Below are 16,654 nucleotides of genomic sequence, written 5' to 3' on the forward strand. Positions count from 1 at the left end.
TGTGTAACTTTATGTTTGTGTATTGTAAAAGCACTCCAAACAACAATACACAAAGAGTGGGGAAATATGTTGAACTAAATAAGCACGCTTCCTCATTCAAATGCGCTACTATTCCATGTCTTTCTATGTAAACACTAGCCTGCCGTGCAAAACCAGTCCGCTTACTACAATTGTCCACACAAACCACGCGTAAACACACACACACACACACGTGCACAACTGCACTTCCCACATGTACACCTTCAAAAACAAAAATACGACGATATAATTCAAGTATAAATATGTAAATAACACAAGTCGCTAAGCATATTATATAGTTAGTGTATAACTTGTACCACATAGAGAAGTCCTGCTCTAGTCGTTTTTGCTCCTGCTCGTGTTCAACTGCAGCCTCTTTTTTTCGGAAAGACTCGGAACAGCGCATCTTTCTTATATAATTATAAAAAAAATAAAGACTTTTCGGAGATATGCAGGATGCAATGCTACTCTATAGGTACTCAAGATTGACATGACACTGACTGAAACTGAGTGTTTCACCCCCCCTTTAACAATCAATGTTGATAATACTCACCTGTGTTAGGGCCTATTTAATTTTGCCATTAGTCATTGTTTTTTGTTCAGGCTTGAGCCTACCTACCAGTGTATCCCAGTGCATTCTGTGAGTCTTTTTATGAGCCATTGTGCTTGTTTTGTTTTCCTTTTTGTGACCATTGAAAGCTTTGATGCTAAATTTTTGTTTGTACTTTGTTTTTGATCAATCTACAAAGTAAAAGCTACTTGAAGTTTATTCCACTCGTTTCCTCAATATTTTTTCTTTTTTCTTCTGCAATTGGGTCTTAAAATCCCCAACCTTGAGTTAGCTCACTCAGGAAGCACATCAGCTCTGTGTCCAGGGGACCGGGGTTCTAATTCTGCTTAAGACAAGAACTATAGGTTCTGCCTCTGTATCATTACAGCAAGACTGAACCAAACGATGGACCCAGCAGAGAGTCAAGGAGAGAAAATTATTTGAGCTCACCATTCAAGCAACTGCTATTCAGCAGCATGAACAGATGCTTGCAGAGATTCTTCAGCGGTTGAACCTTCTAACCTTGCCTCAAAATCCTCCATCCCAGGAGTTACCCACGACACCTCCGGTTCCTCCCACTGTTCCCTAACCTCAACCAGTTCCGGCAGTTCCTCTTCTCGAGCCCAGGCTTCCACCTCCTGAAAGATACGATGGAAATACCAGGGGCTGTAGGGGCTTCATCACTCAATGCTCTCTCTGGAAGAGCGTTGGAATGGGCTACGGCCCTCTTGGAACGTTGTTCACCGCTTACTTCAACCTCTGAGCAATTCCTAGTAGAGATGAGGAGGGTATTCCACCATCCAGGAGGAGGAGTCGGAAATGACCAATGATTACTGCAACTTACTCAAGGAACACGCAGTGTAGCAGAGATGGCTATCGAGTTCCGTACCCTGGCAGCAGAGAGTGGCAGGAATGAGCAGGCTCTTCAAGCAGCATTTCATCAGGCTCTTGCACCTGAGTTAAAAGATGAATTGGCCTTCCGAGATCCTGCATCTAACTTAGATTCTCTCATTGATGTCGCCATCCGAGTGGATAACCGAATTAGGGATTAGGGGATTTGAAAAACAACAAGACCGACTCACAGCCCAAAGCAACATAAGTCCAGTTCAACCTGCATTCCAAACCTTTTGCACAGAGGAACCCATGCAGCTTGGCAAGAATCGCTTGTCGCAATCTGAACGAGACAAACATATGCGGGAGTGGCACTGTTTGTATTGTGGAGATCTGGGGCATTTTCAAACTAATTGCCCTGAGCTTCTGGGAAAACAGTTTTCTCGTCCAGAGAGAGGGGGGCTGAGACGAGAGAAATAACTTAACCCCGATCTTCAGCTGGCTTTTTGACGGTGGTGCAATTCTCCTGGGGTAATGGTTGGCACAAGAGTTCTGCATTGATCGATTCTGGCGCTGCTGGCAATTTCATGGACAGCACTCTGGCCAAGAGCTGGAGGATACCACTCATAACAGTCCAGGATAAGCTCACGATAACCTCCTTAGACAACAGACCTCTGGGGTACAGCCAGGTAACACACCGCACCATTCCCATTTCATTTGAAATAGACTGTCATTGGGAGTCGTTTCTTATCATTGGCACACCTGAGTTCCCAGTTATTCTTGGTTACCCTTGGCTAATTTCTCACAATCCTCAGATTGACTGGCCAACCAGCCGTTTCACCAGATGGAGGTGTGCATGTCCAATAGCTGGTATTTTTTTCAACTCCTGAGTCTATTTTGAGGCCTAAATGACAACTCGGAATCCAGCATGAGTCTGATATGCCAAGAACTAAGGTACTAGCCGTTCCACAGGTAAAACTTACACCCCCTGCTCTGGTTGTTCCCTCTCCTGACCTATCTCGAGTTCCTCAGGAATATGTTGATCTCCAGGATGTGTTTAGTAAGTCGCGGGCTGACACTCTTCCACCTCACCGACTCTATGATTGCGCAATTGAGTTGCTGCCTGGAACTTGCCATCCAAGAGGTAGACTTTTCTCGTTGTCTGCTCCAGAGAGGTCGGCAATGGATGAGTATATTCAGAAGGCACTAGAGAATAGATTTTTTCGGCCGTCCACATCACCTGCGGGGACTGGCTTCTTTTTCGTAGGAAAGAAGGATGGCGGTCTCCGCCCATGCATTGACTATCGTGGCCTAAACAACATCACAGTAAAGAATCGATATCCACTGCCACTGATGGCCACAGGCTTTGAACTCCTCCAGGGCGCTACCATCTTCCCTAAGTTAGCCCTCCGGAATGCGTACCAGCTGGTGAGAATCTGGGAGAGGGATGAATGGAAGACGGCTGTCAACACCCCTACGGGGCATTACGAGTATCAGGTAATGCCCTTCGGGCTAGCTAATGCCCAGGCCATCTTCCAAGCCTTTATCAATGATGTCCTGAGAGAAATGTTGAAACAATGTGTGTTTGTATATCTCGATGATATCTTAATATTTTCCCAGAGTTACAAAGACCCCATTCAACATGTTCGGCAGGTTCTATCTCGTCTGCTTCTTAACAACCTCTTCGTCAAGCTGGAGAAAAGTAAGTTTCATGTCACTACAGTCTCTTTCTTGGGTTTCATCCTTTCATGTGGCAGTGTACAGATGGATCTCAGCAAGGTCCATCCAGTCCTGGAGTGGCCCCTCCCTGATTCATTGAAACAATTTCAACGCTTCCTGGGTTTCGCCAACTTTTATAGGAGGTTTATTTGAGGCTTCAGTTCCATTGCAGAACCCCTCACAGCTCTCACCAGGAGGTCTGACACACCCTTCCAGTGGATCAAGAAGGCTAACCAGTCGTTCAAACAACTCAAACAGCTATTTACTTCAACTCCCATATTGACTCTACCAGATCCTGAGTTACCCTTTATTGCCGAGGTGGATGCATCAGACGTGGGTGTGGGAGCTGTTCTATCCCAGAGAGCGACTAGGGCTAATAAACTCCATCCTTCTTTTCACTGACAGCAGCTGAGATAAATGATGATATTGGGAATCGGGAGCTACTGGCGGTCAAGCTGGCACTGGAAGAATGGAGGCACTGGCTGCAGGGGGCAAAACACCCATTTCTGATATGGACAGACCACAAGAACCTCACCTACATCCAGGGAGCCAAGAGTTTGACTCCTCGCCAAGCTCAGTGGGCCGTGTTCTTTAACCGTTTTAACTTTGTCCTCTCACGCGAGCCTCCACCAGAGGAGACTTGATAATACCCCACAGGTATACCACCTTTGGACAGACAGTTCTGTCTGTCCGAGGTGGGAGCATGTGGAATAGTCTTCCGCTAACATTGAGAGAATGCCCTACATACAGTTTGTTCAAAGTCCAATTAAAAAAATGGTTATGGGCAAACCAAAGTTGCACACATTAGTGAGTATGTTGTGTCGTAATTTAACTTTTGTATTTCGTCATGTGCATATGGATGTATTTCTGATGACTAATTAATTTTTGATTCTTATGTAAATATAGTTTATAGGACACTTGATAACGGTTGTTTTTGTGAGCTATGTGACCTTAGCTCGTGGGACTACGGATGGAAATTAGCCCTCGTCTACAATCCGGCACTACATCCCCTCCCTATCCCGAGATGACCTTGGTCCCACATATCCATGGATTTTGTTACTGGCTTTCCCAACTCCCAAGGTAACACAGTGATTCTCGTAGTAGTCGACAGATTTTCTAAGGCATGTCATCTCATTCCCACCTCTAAAATTCCTACAGCAGGCCAGACGGCAGAACTTCTCATGCAACATGTCTTTAGAATTCATGGTTTTCCTCAGGATATGGTCTCTGATCGGGGTTCCCAGTTTACCTCAAGATTCTGGAAGGCTTTTGGACGTCTAATCGGTTCCACCATCAGCTTGTCCTCAGGGTTTCATCCCCAATCCAATGGTCAGACAGAGAGAGTGAACCAGGAGATTGAAAATACCCTCAGGTGTCTGGTCTCCCACAACCAGAGCACATGGAGTTCCCAGTTGGTCTGGGCGGAATTTGCCCATAACAATCTCCATCACTCATCACTGGGTATGTCTCCATTTGAATGCCAGTTTGGGTTACCCCCCTCTATGTTTTCTGAACAGGACGCCCAAGCACAGGTTCCAGCAGCGGCCCAGTCAGTCCGGAGGTGCCGGGGGATCTGGCGGAGAGTTTGGGCAGCCCTGTTAAAGTCATCCTGAGAACAACAGAAACAGGCCAATCAACGTAGGCGGATAGGGCCATCATTCAGTCCTGGACATAGAGTATGGCTTTCAACCAGGAATCTGCCATTGCGCCTCGAGTCACGGAAACTAGATCCTAAATACATTGGACCTTTCAATGTTCTCAAGAAAATAAATCCGGTGTCTTATCGCCTCTTATTGCCCAGGTCCATGCGCATACACCCCACATTCCATGTCTCATGCCTCAAACCTGTCATCTACTCTCCTTTGTCTCCTGTAGATAAACTACCTCCAGTTCCTCGGATGGTGGAGGGGCAACGGGTTTACCCTGTGCAGAGATTATTGAACATGCACAAAGTACAGGGAGGGGTCCAGTATTTGGTTGACTGGCAAGGCTATGGTCCAGAAGAGCGTTCGTGGGTACCAGCTAGAGACATACTGGACCCAGACCTTATCAGGGACTTCCACAGACAACAGTCGAACTGCACTAAAAGGAACGTCAGGAGCCGTTCATCAAGGGGGGGGGGGTCCTGTAAGACTTTAACCAGCAATATTTCCTCCAACCACTAGGGGTCACACTCCTGCCATGATCAGCAGCATGGCTCCTAGTCACAAGGGGGCGCGGTAGGTCTTTTGCCTGCAATCCTCCTCCCAGTTGCCAGGGGGAAACCATTAGCAAGAACTCTTTATTTTACTTAACAATCAATGTTGATAATACTCACCTGTGTTAGGGTCTATTTAAGTTTGCCATTAGTCATTGTTTTTTGTTCAGTCTTGAGCCTACCTACCAGTGTATCCCAGTGCATTCCGTGAGTCTTTTTATGAGCCATTGTGCTTGTTTTGTTTTCCTTTTTGTGACCATTGAAATCTTTGACGCTAGTTTTTTTGTTTGTACTTTGTTTTTGATCAGTCTAGTGATGGCCAAATGAAGCGTTTCAAAGCATTATTGCTTTCTGATACAATTGTGTCGAAAATGGTTCGTTACTCGAAGCTTCATTCAGATAGAAATTGCAGCACCATCTCCTGGTGAAGTAAATGTAATGCAACAAAGCTGACAACCATAAAATGCAAGTAGGCTTATGCATGCCCCTTATTACGTGTTCACCGAGGCGATCGAAGCTGAAACAGTGTTAGTGCTGTGAAGCTCATTTATGTAGGTACATTTTACAGATACTGAGGAATTTCATGTGTTCACCTTGATAATAAAACATTAATGATGTGTGGGTGTGTAATTATTTCTTTAGACAAGGACAGAAGATCAGACCAGCTTTAAAAAGCTGGAAACCATCACAGAAATTCTATTGGTTTCTATTAAAATACCAATAGGAACCGTTGGCTTTTACAATTTAAACCACTACAGATTTTTTTTTCTTTGTGTGTGGGACATATTCCATTAGGATGTAATGCCCCTACCAATAGAACCCAACACATATCAGAAGAGACCCGCAGAGACCACAATAATTCCCATTACAACCAATACAATTCCCATGAAAACCATTAAATGCAATAGAATTTCAGTAAAAGTGTTTTTTTTAAATTTATTTTTTTGTTTTTTTATTTATTTATTTATTTTTTAGCATGGCAGTATCATGTGTGAAAGCACATAAGAAATACAGCCGGCAGCTTTCAAACCTATCAACACTGATTGGGCTGTGAAAGCAGTCAGGTGGTTCACTACAGGATTGAAGCAGTTTATTTGCTTCAGAAGGCATTTTCACGTGACTAGTGACGTAATGATACAAGCTCCGAAGCAGTGGTTCATTTCAAGGACCGTTCGAGTTTGAAGCAAGCTTCGGAGCATCGGTGTCAGACGTAACATCACTAGATCAATCTACAAAGTAAAAGCTACTTGAAGTTTATGCCACTCGTTTCCTCAATATTTTTTCTTTTTTCTTCTGCAATTGGGTCTCAAAATCCCCAACCTTGAGTTAGCTCACTCAGGAAGCACGTCAGATCTGTGTCCAGGGGACCGGGGTTCTAATTCTGCTTAAGACAAGAACTATAGGTTCTGCCTCTGTATCATTGCACTGCAGCAATTAAAGACATTTTTGCAAAAAATGCAAAAAGGCTGAACAAAAATCAAATACAATCACTAGTAATTTGATTTAACAAAATAACAAGGGGTATGGTAATTGGAAAACTTATCAACATGAACACCTACAAAGAACTACAAAACATAGCACAAGAAACAGGAAATACTTAAAAATAAGTCCAGGAAGCCACACAGTAAATATGTGACAGAGGAACACAGGCTGGGATCATGACAAACATAATGTGTTTTAGAACTGCAGCCTACAAATCTCTCTGCATTAATCAAAAATCTTTTGTTTCATTATTGTACAATGTCAATAGCTCTTGTTTTGATTTTTCATGGTTTTTGTAGGTCTATAAAGTACTAGGATTAGGAAATTACCATCATTGTAGTATTTCATTCTTTTTGTCAATTTATAACTTAAGCTCCACTTACAAAGTGCTGGAATTGTTGCTGTTTTGCAAAATGTCCTCCCATTCAATTCTAATTAAACGTGTAAACCAGCTAATCAAGGTCTTCAGGGATTACTTGAATACAGGTGTGGTGAAGTGGGTTGAAACTGAACTCTGTAGGTGTCACAGGTGTGTAGGCAGTAAGACAAAGACAGAATAAATTCCAAACGTCGTTTAATAACAATTAATTTCAAAGCAGGCAGACAGGTGAATTACTTTAAAATGTGACTGGGTTATTTTTGGTAAACGTGGCTGTAATACTTCAACTTCAACTTCATTTATTTTTAAAGCACTTTGAACACCACTAGTGAAACCAAAGTGCTGTACAGGAGGTATAAAATAAAATAAATAAATAAAAAATAAGCACAAAAACAATAGAAACATATGACACACAACTTACAAAGCATTATTAAAAGCTAACAAATAAGTTTTAAGCACACGCTGAAAAACACCCAATGAAGGACAGGTCTTTACAGACAGCGGAAGGTTGTTCCAAAGCCTAGGAGCTGCAACAGAGAAAGCCCGGTCACCTATAATAGGCATTATGGTTGACTTCCAACTGTATCAGACCATTGCCATTTTGTCTATTTAAACAGAAGGAAATCTGAGATAACGTCTGTAAATTATGGAGTGCCACAAGGCTCTGTGTTAGGCCCTCTGTTATTCTCAATATATATGTTTCACTTGTTGAGACACGACTATTAACTAATTGTTAAGTATTATGTCATTGTGATTTTGAATTAGTTAATAGTTATGTGCTTCAACAAGTAAAGTCTTAACATAATGATACTGAAAGAATCCAAAATAATCAAAGATATTTTGATATTTTTCTTTGAACAAAGACATTTGTTTTACTGTGTTTCACCCCCCTCTCTCTTATCAGTGGGGCTGTTTGGGATTCCTAAAGACAAAGAGATGTTTAGGGCCTGTAGGCCAAATGGTGCCACACCTGTAGTACAGTGGGGGAAGTCTGGTCTGACTGGTCAGTTTGAATGTCTCAGGGTTTCAGTCACATGGTCAAGGGATGTATAAAAGAAGATTGCAACTGTTGCTCGAGGTCTTTTCTCTGGGTCTTCTTCCTCTGAAGGTCTTCTCTTTTTCTCTGGCTGTCTCTTCTAGGGCCTTCTTTGGCTCTTCTCTTTTCTCTCTCTTTCTATCTTTCGATCTCTCTCTATCTCTCCCTATCTCTCAGGTAACATTCTACACATGCTGGGTACGATTAATGGTATAAGTTTTATCATCTCATTCATTTATTTTGTAACTATTTTAAGTGTAACCATAACCGGATTTTGTCATTAAATTCTTTCAATTATAAATGATTTGCTAACTAGTTTTGGTTTGGTATTGACTTTGAAAGTGCTCCCTATTGCAATACAATATAGTCACATTAAAGCAACGCTCTCCCACATATTTTGCTATTGTAACTGCGCTTATTTCCGTCATTGGTATAAGTTGCAGTGGGTGGTTATAGACAAGAAATGTACAGTTTTCTACAATCACGCTGATAACGTTTCTTTAGTCGTTCGGCAACCCTGCAGTCAGAACCACTGTAGGCGATCCACCCTTACAATACCTTTGTAAATCATTAGCTAATGATTAATTAAAGCAGACAACCGGAAGTTGAAATGCATGGCTTTGACCCCTTGTGGTAATTAACACATTAATTTACACTATTAGTTAATATAATATGTTATTAGGTAATTAATACATTATGACACAATTAACTAATAACAATGTTAATGATTATTTAATCTATTAATCATATTGAATGTTCATCTGTTGCTGATACAGTAATCATTAATAAATGGGTTAGTTCCTCATGATTATGATTTTTCTGTGCATTAGTTTAGCATGAGTTAATGCATATTAGCGCCCCTTTCTAAAGTGTTACCATTGCTCCTGTCCTTGTCTGTTCTCTGTTTTGTTAGATGTGTTGTGCTATTGCCTGTCTGCCTGCTTTGAAATCAATTGTTATTAAACAACGTTTGGAATTTATTCTGTCTTTGTCTTACTGCCTACACACCCGTGACACCTAAAGAGTTCAGTTTCAACCCACTTCACCACACCTGTAATATTCAAGTAATCCCTGAAGACCTTGATTAGCTGGTTTACGCATGCTTGATTAGAGTTGGGGAGTTTGACACCCATGATCTATAGCCTACATTAAAAAATATATAAATAGGCTACTACCTCAAATCAACCAACAATAAATGTCCACACATTTAGCATAAAAACTTCTTTGGAGCAGTGGGTTGCTCATAATAATTTGTCTAAGTGAATCAGTAAAAGAAAAAGAATATTGTAAAGTGGTCATCCTAGACAACAGATTTGATTTATGTATTGTATTGATCATGTATTGAAAAGTTTATGTAAATTTTTTTGCTAGTATCATTCAAACCTTTGCCTGCTTTTGGCTAATAATTCATAAATAATTCATAAATCACTGAGGAAACTTTGCTGCAAATATTTGTGTCTGACTCTTACCTGAACTCGATGCCATTTCAACACCAACAGATTGAAATCAAAATTGAAAGAGAAAAGCTGAGAGTCAAGAGGTCATCTTAGCCACGCCTGCAGAGATTAGAAAAAAGTGATTCTGTATTTATTTCAGTGAATTAGGTATAACTTTGCACCCTTTCATTTTTTAAACCAGAAATGGAAATACAGAAGATTATTTTCATTATTCTTATTTCTTTAAAAATCATAGAAATTGTATACAACTTGTTTTGTAATAGGCTTATATACAGTATAAATGCAGTAGTGGCTCTTGACCATAAATATTCAGCAGAACAAAATGATTACACAAATAAATACATTAGTAATTTATAGCAAAATCTGAAAACAATATTAAAATAAAAATGATTATATATTTGATGTGCAGTTAAAAAACGTACGTGTAAAAGTATGTGAGATGTCGCCTTTTAATCAGTTATTTGTTTCTTGACGGTCATCCCAATATAAAACAAATCTAAGAGAGCAGTGAAATAATAAACTAAATGAAGTAAACCATTGCCTATTGTTGGCTTATATTTCATAAATACTGCAAATATTTGTACTTACCTGAACTCGACGCCATTTCAACACCAACAGCTTGAAATGATAACTGAAAGAGAAATGCTGAAAGTCAAGAGTTGATCTGAGCCACGCCTGCAGAGTTGAAATATCAGGAGGCGTTTTGACTAGTGATTGATTTTTCACAACCGATACCGATACCCGATTATGAGAAAATGCTTAAATATAGGGAAAAAAACGGGAAATGGATATATCGGAAGTAGTTTAGGTAGCAGAGCTTTGACATCCTCTGGACAGTTTTCAGTGTGCATTTTAAAAAGCACAGTTGTTGCTGCACCAGTTATACGTTGGCTGAGCTGGCTGATTGCATATTTCCTTTGGGCAGTGGCCTCATCCTCCCCAATGATTTTCAGTGCCTTTTTCTAGATGTTGTCAAGCTGCCTAAGGGTGGTCTGTGATGCGTTCATCCAGGCAAGGCATGAGTACTCCATGGTACTCCTAACTTGTGCCTTATAGACATTGGCCCTACCTTTAACATCAAGCTTGTTGGCCATCCTACACAGAGCTCCAAGACACTGTCCAGGACGCTTGCAGATGTTTGACAGATGATTAGTCCATAGCAACTTCTTATCGATACATAGTCCCAGAATATTCAACTGTTCAATTCTGGTTGCCCCCCAAAAAAGGTCTGGGCAGGATGGAAGTCTTTTTCTCGACAGAACCATAGCCTTGCATTTGCTAGGCTTGAACGTGACCTTCCAGGTATCAGCCCACCTGCGAATATTCTCCAGGTCTTTATTTAGGGATGCTGCCACATTGGAACCATTAAGTGATGCTACTGGGGTGTAAATTGTGTAATCATCCGCATATAGAAAAACGCTATTATCGCACTGTTCTACTACATCGTCTATGAAGATGGAGAATAATAGCGTGCCGAGAATGGATCCCTGGGGCACCGAGGCGTTGATTGGTTGAGGTGATGAGGACTGACCAGAGAGCACGACCTGGATGGATCTTCCTTCCAGGTAGTTCTGTAGCCAAGAATGTAATGGCCCAGTTATGCCTTTAGCAGAAAGCTTATCCAGAAGCCTGTTATATCAAACCTGGTCGAACGCTCCTTTAATGTCTAGTGCAACAATGTACACCTCAAGATGTTGTTCCACGTCTGCGACAAAACTGTAAAGAGATCTGTTGTGCTATGGTTCAGTTTAAATCCACACTGTTTATTAGAAATTAGTTTATGGCGGAAGAGGTAGCCCTGGAGCTGTCTATGAACTGAGGATTCCATCACTTTGCTAAGGACTCAAAGGAGGGATATGGGACGATAATTTGTTGGGTCTGATTTTGAGTCTCTTTTATGTATTGGTATCACTCGTGCGTTTTTCCATTGTTCGGAGAACACGCCATGTGAGAAGAGAAGTTAAAAGAGACAACTAAGGGGGCTGGCCAATTCTGCTGCACATTCTCTAAGGACTTTTGTTGGATTTTCGTCAGGTCCCATTGCCTTTGCTGGATCAAGGTTGCGAAGAATGTTTCTAATGTCTTTGGGTTTGAAATGCACATGGGGAAAAGAGGATGTTGGTTGCTGGCACTGAGGAGACGATTGTTCAGATGCATCGCGCAAAGTACACTTCTCTGCAAAGGTTTGGCAGAAGATGTTAGCCTTTGCACAGATGTGTGTGGTACCCCAGTGTTCAATGACAGGGATGTCTGTGAAACCACTTCTGCCTGAAAGTGAATTTACTATGCCCCACCATTTTTTTGAGCTTAGTGAGTTATCTGCAAGATCATTCCTCAATTCGGTGTAATACTCCCTTTTTGCTCTCTTTTCAGCTTGATTGAAAGCTGCTCTTGCCTTGAGGAACATCCGTTTCATAGCCGGGTCATCAGAGGTCCGTATGTTGTGATAAAGCTTTCTTTTTCTCATGGCTAATCTTCTGCACTCTGTTTTTAACCAGGCTTTATCCCCGGGCTTTTAAGTGATGGTCTTGTTGGGAATATAATAATAATAATAATGCGTTCGATTTATATAGTGCTTTTCAAGGCACTCAAAGCGCTTTACATGGAGGGGGGAATCTCCTCAACCACTACCAATGTGCAGCATCCACCTGGATGATGCGATGGCAGCCATATTGCGCCAGAACGCTCACCACACACCAGCTGATTGGTGGAGAGGAGACCGAGTGATGAAGCCAATCAGGAGAGGGGGATTATTAGGAGGCCATGATGGACAGAGGCCAATGGGCAAATTTGGCCAGGGTGCTGGGGTTACACCCCTACTCTTTTTCCGAAAGACATCCTGGGATTTTTAATGACCACAGAGAGTCAGGACTTCGGTTTAACATCTCATCCGAAAGATGGTGCTTTTTGTCAGTATAGTGTCCCCATCACTATACTGGGGTGTTAGGACCCACACAGACCACAGGGTGAGCGCCCCCTGCTAGCCTCACTAACACCTCTACCAGCAGCTACCTGGTTTTCCCAGATGGTCTCCCATCCAGGTACTGACCAGGCTCAGCCCTGCTAAGCTTCAGTGGGAAACCTTGGGCTATAGGGTGATATGGCTGCTGGTATATGATGCCATGGCATCTCGCAGTATGGAGGTACTGCAGATGATTTCAGGATCTTCATCCTTGAGAATGCTGGGCCAGTTAATATTAGTAAGGTAACCTCTCATTTCCCAGAAGTGAGCCTTGTCATATCTCCATACTGTTCTCTTGAATGGCTTATCTCTGAAGACAGGGATTTTTAACTGTATTTAAACTGGCTTGTGGTCAGAGGATCCCATTTGTGCTAAGGTGGTAGTGTTTGCTGGTGTGTCTGAGAGAACTAGATCTAGAATATTATCTCATCTAGTTGGTTCCCTGACAATCTGATCTAGCCCCAGACAGTTGGCGAGTTGTAAGGCTCGCCGTCCAGCAGTGTCTGTTATATTACTGCCCAGCCACTCGTGGTGGTGTACATTGAAGTCGCCTATGAGCATTACAGACTGTGCTCTATATTCGTCCATCACTGAGAATGTGAACTTGTCAAGGTAGTCCAAGATTTCACAGGAGGCACTTGGGGGGCGGTTTTCAGAGCAACAGTGAACCACATGAGTTCAAAGTCATCAAGATCTCTAGATGGATTATGATAGATGGATAGTCCTTCTATACAGTATACTCCTATACCACCACCATTTTTTCCAATGCGGTCCCTGCGACAGTTGAGCGAGTAGCCAAGTATCTGGATTAAATCAGCACCGTCTGGAATGGTGGAGTCAAGGAAGATTTCAACTATGATGACTATGGAGGGTTTCTTCACTGAGCAACAGTTGGCAAGATCCCCAATATTGGACCGTAGTCCTCTGATGTTCACTTCACTGATAGTCAGTTCGGATTTGCTAATTCGTAGTCGTGGTCCGTGCAGTGGTCGGCATTGGGTAATCCGATTGTTTCAAGGCTTTCTTTCTAGTTTTGTCACAGAGGTTTTGTTGGCACAGGGGGACCTAACCCCTGTGCCCATTGGTAAGCACCTGAGCAGTTCGGCAGGAATCAGTGCATACATGGCCTGATCCGAAAGCATGATGCCTAAGCAGAGGGACGGATCGGGCCTCAAGAGGAGCCACTTGGCCAGGGACGGGGTGATCGCATTATTAGTGATCCCTACTACCCCAGAAAACGCCTACTCAAACAATCGACACATCCATAGACTGATTTTAACCCATTTGTGACCTGGCAACCTACACCTCAACTGAGCTGTTGATCTCTGCGCAGGTAAGTTGACTTAGGTGGTAAATATTTAACGCAGAATCCTTTGGCTAGTGTTACATTATATGATCACGCTCCTATTCATGCAAATGCTTTAAAACCATTCAAAAGTGACAAGGCAAAGAGAATGCACAGTCTGTGACACACAACGCACAGAAAGATGAGCGAGCTCTCTCACACGCTTTAACTAACAGTAACACACAATTATGCCAAAATGCCAGTTTTGTTGAGTATCCTCATAAGAACAGTCTTAAATTAGTTAAATGATGTAAAACAAATTAATATAAAGAGTTGAAATGATGAAATGAGAGGCATGTGAGATCCGCTTCATGGGCGACAGTGTGTAACGTGTAGAAATATAGTGTGGCCCCTTTAAGAGCTGCGCGCGCTCCCTGCTAAAGAGGTCTGCAGTTTGTGTATGTGCGCACTGAGTCTTGAGCTCCCATGTGTGGGGATTTCTGTTTTCTGTTGCTAACAGTCAGTTATTTTGTTTTATTAAGTAATGCTGTGGATGGAAATGGAGTTTGTGATGAGAGTTCAGCGGGGAATAAAGTGCGAACTGTTTGATGTTAATCGCCTCCGTGTTTGCATCAACTCCAGTTACATTAAGGGAGCTATCCACATTTTTCACCCGGACACAAGCGTTACAAGCGGAAGATCTTAAAGTGACAGTAGCCAATTATGATGACATTAATTTAAAGAACAAAAGTAATTACTCACTGCTCTTGACTAGAAAAACCTGACACCTGAGGTAATTATATCATGTGTTTGTGTTTTCTCAATGAGGACATGGTTAAACCCATGAGGACATTTTTGTGTAGTTGATCATGTTGAAGTTGGTCTACCGGCTCATCTAGACTTTATAAGTTCAATGCCACTTTTAAACATAAATGTAAGAGCGCAGTGAAATATAATTTAATAGACTTAAGGTAAACTATTGCCTACTATTGGCTAATATTTCATAAATCATTGAGGGAAAATTGTTCCATATGTTTGAATGTAATTTAATTCTTACCTGAGCTTGACACCATTGCAACACCAACACCTTCAAATAAAAATTGAAAGAAAATCATAAATGCATATAATTAAACAGTCAACATATGGCTTTAGTCCAGGGTAAAGCTAGGAAAACTGCATCTTACCTCAACAGGACAACATGACGACTGGCACTCGTCTCTTCATGGAGGTGGAAAAACAAGTTCTTCATGAAGTTCTTTAGGATTATCTTATAAAAAGATTTAATGCAAAAGAAAAGGCACAAGAGTCGGCTGTATACCACAAACACAACATTTATTAATTTTATTTCAAATCCAAATGTTGTTACTGAAAATTGTTTGTCAGTTATTGATTTATTACGTTGCTCAAACAATGGCAAAACATTAAAAAAGAAGAAGACTTTTCTTATGTTAAAATCACAAACATTTTAAATAAAAACTTAAACAGCCGACTCTTCTGCCAAAAAGTGGTTTTAGATGTACTTTTTGAAGAGGTGTACTGTCCTTGTTAATTCAGCCTGGCGCTCTAAGTACACATGTGAACGTTATGTTTACAGAATAACCTTTAATAGAGCACTGACACAGGTTTGGGTTTGTATGTAACTGTCTCTTTAAGAGTGTAAAACTCTTTTATAACTTCTGTATGCAAATATGGTTGAGTGAAGCCTTTCTCATCTGATTGGCTGTAAAAGTAATTAGAGATCAACTGATATGGGTTTTTCGATAGACGCCCATGCCGATGTCAGGTTCAGCCGATGGCCAATAGTTTGAAGTTTTCCCCTTCATTTGTATGATAAAATGTCACACTAATAATAAGTTGGTGCACAACATTTCTAAACTTAATTATTTATTGAACACTGACTTGAAACTTGAAGGGTATACAAACAATATCTGTAAATAAACAATTTGACTGTTATTTTAGGGAGTATATCATTAATGACAAATTACAGTAATTCTCATTTTTTTATACAGGAAAATCACTGTATTATTTATACAGTATTTTTCTGTTTTAATAAAAAACATACAAATTCATGTAAAATTACAAACAATATCTGTAAATTAATAACTTGACCATTATATTAAGGATTTGATCATTAATGACAAATTACGGTAATTCTCATTTAATTACGAACAATATCTGTAAATTAATAACTTGACCATTATTTTAATGCTTGTATCATTAATGACAAATTACAGTAATTCTCATTTTTTATACAGGAAAATCACTGTATTATTTACACAGTATTTTTTCTGTTTTCCTAAATTACATACAAATGTATGTTAAATTACAAAAATAATCTGTAATAACATTTTTGGCTCATTATATTAAAGGTTTATGTCCATACTAACAATTTAACATTATTCTTTGTAATTTTAAAGTAAATCTTATTAGTTTTATATTTACACTGTAAAAAATAAAATCATAAAAAAATGGTCAAATGACTGGCAGCTATGGATTTTTTCTTTTCTTTAATTTTGTCATTTGACCATTTCCTAATTTCTTAATTTTTTTTCCTTCTTTTTTACAGTATAGGTGTATTTTTTACATTCAAACGCTGTAATTCTTGATACAAATATAGCAAGCTATATAGCGAACTATATCAAACAATAATCTGTTTGTAAAGAGAACAAATCTGCACTGCTCTCCAGGCTGAAACTTCCAGGCCTCTGCCCACACCACAAAACACCATTTGACAAAAT

Source organism: Pseudorasbora parva, chromosome 14 (assembly GCF_024679245.1).
Source record: "Pseudorasbora parva isolate DD20220531a chromosome 14, ASM2467924v1, whole genome shotgun sequence".
Taxonomy (NCBI): Eukaryota; Metazoa; Chordata; class Actinopteri; order Cypriniformes; family Gobionidae; genus Pseudorasbora; species Pseudorasbora parva.